Below are 6,000 nucleotides of genomic sequence, written 5' to 3' on the forward strand. Positions count from 1 at the left end.
TAAGGAGAAGAGAAGCTAGTCTGAGTTTTAGAAGGCAGGCAGAATTTCCAGGGCTGGCAAAGCACATCTCTTATTGATAAAGGGAGTGTGTTTGATCTGAAAGTAATTAAGATATAACAAACATGGAACCCCAGCATGCCATTTTACATGACTTTTCATTTTCAAACAACACTGTAAAATTAAGCCGTAATTGTCCAGTGTTACATTTTATTGTGCAAGAGTCTTGTTTCAGCGAGGCTACTCTCTTAATCATGTTGCTTCATTTCTTTATTAATTCACATAACCTTATAATTTTCAGTGTGTCATCAACTCAGCCATGCATACAGTTCAGTCATACTTACTAGGTTTACAGGCCAATTTCAACTTAAACAAATATGAAAAGATACGGAAGTTCGGTGTTATAATGAAAAGTGATGATGCAATAATTTAGAAGTCAGTTCCCCCTTCTAAAAAGTCACGTGCTGGACAATTTCCCATGAGCCAACAAACATCATCACTTCAGGTGACATTTTTACTGAGCATTTGCTCTTCAGACATGTCACAAAGAGCCATTACTGAGTCTTTCTATGACTTTTAGCTGTAGAAAGCGTATACAGGATAGAAGGCAGAATCTCTTCTCACTTGTGCCTTACCTGCAGAGTACTTCCCTGAATTGCAATGGCAGAACAATATTTTTGTGTTAGACCCAGTGGCCTAGCAAGAGTTGAGACAGGTGAAGATCTGTTCACCACGGGAAGATCTGTGCCACGTCTTCTCTCTTGCATCCTAAGCACACCCATAGCTGCTGCTGAGGTCGACTTTGAATCCTGTTTCTACTCAGCAGCTGCTTAAGCACGAGGCACGTGTGCTTTGTAGCATGCTTGGTTTCCCATACACTGCTCTCAATATACCTAAAGTCATGCTTTTGTGCAAGCCCAAAAGCACTTTAGTTTTGAGGTGCTTATCGCTAGATGCCTAACTGACTCCTAAGTCCAGTTGGGAACTATAAATCAAGTCATTTTTCATATCCTTCCCAGATAAAACCCGACAGAAAATGAAGTGCCAGCAAATGCTCTTTTCCAAAACAGGGGGAGCAAGCAAGTTTATCTTTTTATATGCTACCCTAACCCTCTTCACACTTAGCCAGCAAATGACATGCTTCAGTAAAGTTCTTTCCTACGCTTCAGGCAGGACTGCAAAACGAAACCATCTGTACCTTGGATGAATGAACTGCCTACTGATCACTACTGTTGTTCTACATTACTAGGAATATAAGTGCTCTGGCTGGGTGTCTGAAGTTAGCTGGGATGGATCTGCGTTTCATGGAAGAGTAAAGTAAATGTGGATTTCCTATACAGTCGTTAGAGACCACTGAAGAATTGAAACACTCTTTTGGGGCAGCAACGGCAGATGTGAAGGTATCTTCTAGACAATTCCTCCTTTGCAGTCATGTTGCAGAAAGGGTCCTGCTTTAGCACAGCCCTCAGGCCCTTCCTGTACTACAGCCTCCGCAGAAGTCATCCTGCGGGGATGCCATCCTGTTGGGAATAGCAGTCAGTGTAATTTACTTAGGTTTTTTCCATACTGGTGAGTGATGTTGAATGAAATGTTGCCAGAGTCAGAAGGCAGAAAATACACCTGTATTGCACTTCAAAAACTATAGTTAATGTGAACATTTGATAGTGGTAGTTCCATAAGCTCACACTGTGAAAATATGACTTTCATACACTACCATTTTTATTAAATAACCCTTATTTTCCCCTAAATATTGCACCAAGCTCAATAAGATATATGCTGCAAATATTGAAAATAATCTCTGTCAGCTAAGGTCATGAATGATTTGCACTTGTCCACAGAGTCCCAGAATTTGAGTAGCTTCTGCCTAATTTTTTGCTCTGTATTCCAATATAGGCCGCAGAATTCTGTGATGTGCAGGGGCCCACCTGCAGCACATACGCCTCTGAGATATCAGCTGCCCTGAATGCTGACAATTTTCGTTGCAGAAAAATTCTGCTGCAGAGAAGTAATGATTTAACTGCAGGAGGATATTGCTGACAGCATAGACAAGAATATGTAATTTGCAATGCTGAGCATATCCCAGCTCTGTGTGAAATAACCTCCTTGTAGAGAGAATTCCTTAGACTAACACATCTGGAACCCCATGCTGCCATTTTTATAGCATTCCCAGAAAATAATTACTACACTGCTTGCTATAAATTTTTAAATTATCATTGCCTATTTTTTTTTTTACACCAGCTGTATATTTAATGCTGCAGAATACATCCAGAAAGGCAATCCTTCTTTCTTACTTTTTATATTTTTTGGTGTCAGGTTTAATTCCCAGAGCTTAAGTGGTACCAAAAAATGTAATTACACTTAATTCTGGTCAGTTTTAGAGAGGTGAACCTGCTTTCACTTTATGTTTCCAGTAAAGACAACTGTGCTATGCTATGCTTTGGTCTAGAGAAGCAGGAGGACACACTCAGAGTCTTTGTAGACATTTCTTTTAAATGCTTAAATTAATTGCATGCCTCTCAGCATCCCAGTTTTGGCTGGGTTATCATGAAACATCCACTATTCCATAATCCTAGTTGGCTTCATCCACCCAACAGAGTTTGGATCTTCCCTAGGACATATATGAAAGAAAGTGATATAAGAATTGGGTCACACCAGAAGTCCATTGAGTCTAGTATCTTATCTCCAGCAGTAGCCCTAAGTAGGTGCCTAGGGAAGAATATAAAATTAAGACAACTAGATATAATTTCCTCTAATATTCTCTCAACTGCCAAACATTTTCAGGCCACAGGCCTCCTGAGCCAGATGTTGTTTGTATTTATTTAGAAACTTTAAACATACAAACTTTTAGCATCCACATTTTCTGTTAACTACTCTTCGCATGAAGGACCAACTTCTCTGCTTTGTCTTTTGCTGTGCTTTGTCTTCCTTGTTCACAGTTCCTGTGTCTTCCTTGTGCTTTGTCTCTGCTTTGTCTTTGGCTCCTACTAGTTTCATTTGCTCCTCCCTCATCCTTGCATTGCAAAAAAGAATTAGCAATTGATCCCCATCCATTCTCTCCATGCACAAATAAGTTTATACACTCTCTGTAAGCCTAGAGAGTCTTAGCTGCTTTGTATAAATGCCATTTCATACCTTTGAATATCCTACTGTCTTCTTCTTGTCCTACTAAAACCTTTTGGGGATGAGGAGAGCAGAACTGCACACAGTCTTCATGATAGATGCAAACCATGGATTGTACAGTGGCATGAGGATGTCCACTGCTTTTTCCTGATTTCCTTGTTTGCTTGACCACAGCTGAGAACTATGATGGGACTGTCATTTTCATGGGACTATCTATTATAACCCCAGGAGCTCACTTCTGGGTGGGGATGAGCAGATCAGAACCCATCAAATGTCAAGTTTGGACAGAGTTTTTTTGAAGTGCATCCCTTTATATTTACCTACAGCAAATTTCATCTGCCATTATGTCCCACCCAGTCACTCACTCTTGTAGAATGTCCATTTTTCTTCATTGTTGACTTCATCTTCACAACTCTCAGTAACTTAGTTTCATCAGAAATATCACAACAGCCTGTTACCAACCCCCTCTTCCAGCTCATTCAGAAATTATGTCAAATAGCAAAAAGATCCCACACAGCTCCCTCCAGTCTGAAAAGTGAACAATTGCTCCTCAGTTTTGTTTCTTATCTCTTTACCATTTACTCATCCATAAAAGCACTGTCCTGCTTGCTCCATGGCTGCTTAGTTTCCTAAACGATCTTTGGCAATGGGCTTAGTCAAAAGTCTTTTGGAAATCCAAGTAGATAGGATGATCTTGATCACCTCTGTTCATATTCTTGTTCAACCCCTCAAATAACTTGTTCATAAGGCAGGATTTGTCTTCACAGAAGCCTTGCTGATTCTTCTCAAATAGACTATTTTCATCTGTGTCCACTAATTCTAATCTTCATTATACTTTCAATTAATTTGCCTGGTAGAGGCATCAAGATTACAGACCTAGAGTTCCTCAGAGCTCCCCCAGAGTCCGTTTCAAAATTGACATCACACCAATTTGCTGCTCTTCATTTTCTGGTATCAAGACAACCCAGCACAGCTGCTTCCCAGACTACTGTGATTTATTTATTCATAGAAATGTAACAAGCAGAGAGAACAAGATTAAAACAAGCAGAGCCTTTATCCTAGCCCTTCCTTGCCAGCTCAGTTAATTTTTTCTAAGATTTAGGTTCCTCCAAGACTTGCCCAAGCAAGCTCAAGCAATATAACTTATTTTTTCAGTGTCTCTGTTGGTCTTCCTGCAAGCAGTTGCTGGCAAGTCACCTCTTTCTCTTTCTTGAGGAAAGTCTGTTTAACTCTTTAGTCCCCTTGTTTAGTAAGTTTTCAGTCTTGGTAACACTGCTGTATAACTTTGTTTGGAGCCTTGATGTTCCCATTTTGCAGATAATAGCTGGCTGTTTTCTCTCAGTTTCTTTTTTTTTTTTTTTTCCCCTTGGGCTGTTCCTCATCCAGACTGCTGCTCTTCCTACCTGCAGTAGCCTATTACCAAACCGAGCCAGTATTTGATGCACTATGCTATAGCTGTACTTTGACTTCGTAAATAGCTGGGCAAAATGTTCACAATATCGCCTGTGCATTCTCCTTGGGCTCAGTCCTGACCCGAAACAAAGCTCTGCAAAGGAACGTCAGGTAGCTTGAGGACTCAGGGCAGGCTTTCCCAGCATGGGCCATGAGGCCAACGGGGCAGGACTGGGAGACGCAGTCTGAGCAGCTGGCGTGGGTGGGAAGCCAGCCAGCATAAAGTAAAGCATCCATGAGATTCTGTTAGCTCCTGTAGTGGTACAAAGGAGCCTGAAAACAAGCTTAGGGTGGCAGAGCTTCAAAAGGCAGCAGAGTACAACATTCCCATGGCATGGACTAGTTCTGGTGCCCCCGGTTCTTAGTAGGAAGCATGAGACACAGGTTTATTAAGGCCAGGTGCAGCTGCTGTTTCCCCTGAAGTTGGAGCAGATCCCTCCAGTACTGTAAACACCCATTCAGTCCTGCTGAAGAGGTTTCAGTAGCGTTTGCCAGCCTGCACTGGCTTCGTGTTTAATGTACCATGGTACATCAACAGCAAGTGCAAGCGTGGAAGCAAAGGATTCCTCAGCTTCCCACTCTTTGCTCAGTCCGCTAGGCTGCAACAAAGCTGATGGATGATAATATGGCCTCTGTACTGTATGTCTTACCAACAGTTTAGTAACTCAGTGTGCTGGGCATGGCCACAGTTGTTTTTCCTTGTGTGATTATCAGAAGCTACAATATGCAACCTTTAATTCAGCGGCAGCGCCACTGATTTTGCTTAAATGAGAAACAAGTGTGCAGGTGAATGCGTAGTTTCAAGCATCCCCAAAGATACCAAACAAAACCACAAATTACATTAAACATTAAAAAAAACCAAGGAAGAGATGAATATTCACAACACTTTTAAAAAGAACTGTGGGGGTGCTCTCACAGCCCACCCTTGGCAAATGGCCTGAATAACAACACCTGGTAACACAAGAGTGTGTGTGTGTGTGTGTGTATCAAATACACAAAGGTGTCTGGAGGACATTTGCCCAGGTTAACTGATCCTGTTAAAGATGAAGGTGACCATCAGCCCCCAACTGATGGTGTTAAAGGGGAAGAGAGACTGTCGATGGGTTAAACAGTAGCCTGGGAACTTCAAAGAGAGCTTTGAAACAAAGGAGGAGTCAGCCTGAAAAGAAGTATGAAAGAAGTGTGAAAATTGGGGGGGGACGTGGGGGGTTGGGGGGGGCAGGGACAACGACACCACCCAACACCTTGGAGGGTAACCAGCAATAGTCAAACCTGGCTTGACACTGCCAGAAGCCGCCCTGCCAGCATTGCAACCTCCACCTACATCAAACAGATCATCGTCCCCATGGGACACCCCCTGGATCCTGTGCTCAGTGGGTGGCATGATGGCACAGGGACCCACACCCAGGGCATATAGGGGGGCTTGTGGAG

This window comes from Mycteria americana, chromosome 1 (assembly GCF_035582795.1).
Source record: "Mycteria americana isolate JAX WOST 10 ecotype Jacksonville Zoo and Gardens chromosome 1, USCA_MyAme_1.0, whole genome shotgun sequence".
In the NCBI taxonomy this organism is placed as follows: Eukaryota; Metazoa; Chordata; class Aves; order Ciconiiformes; family Ciconiidae; genus Mycteria; species Mycteria americana.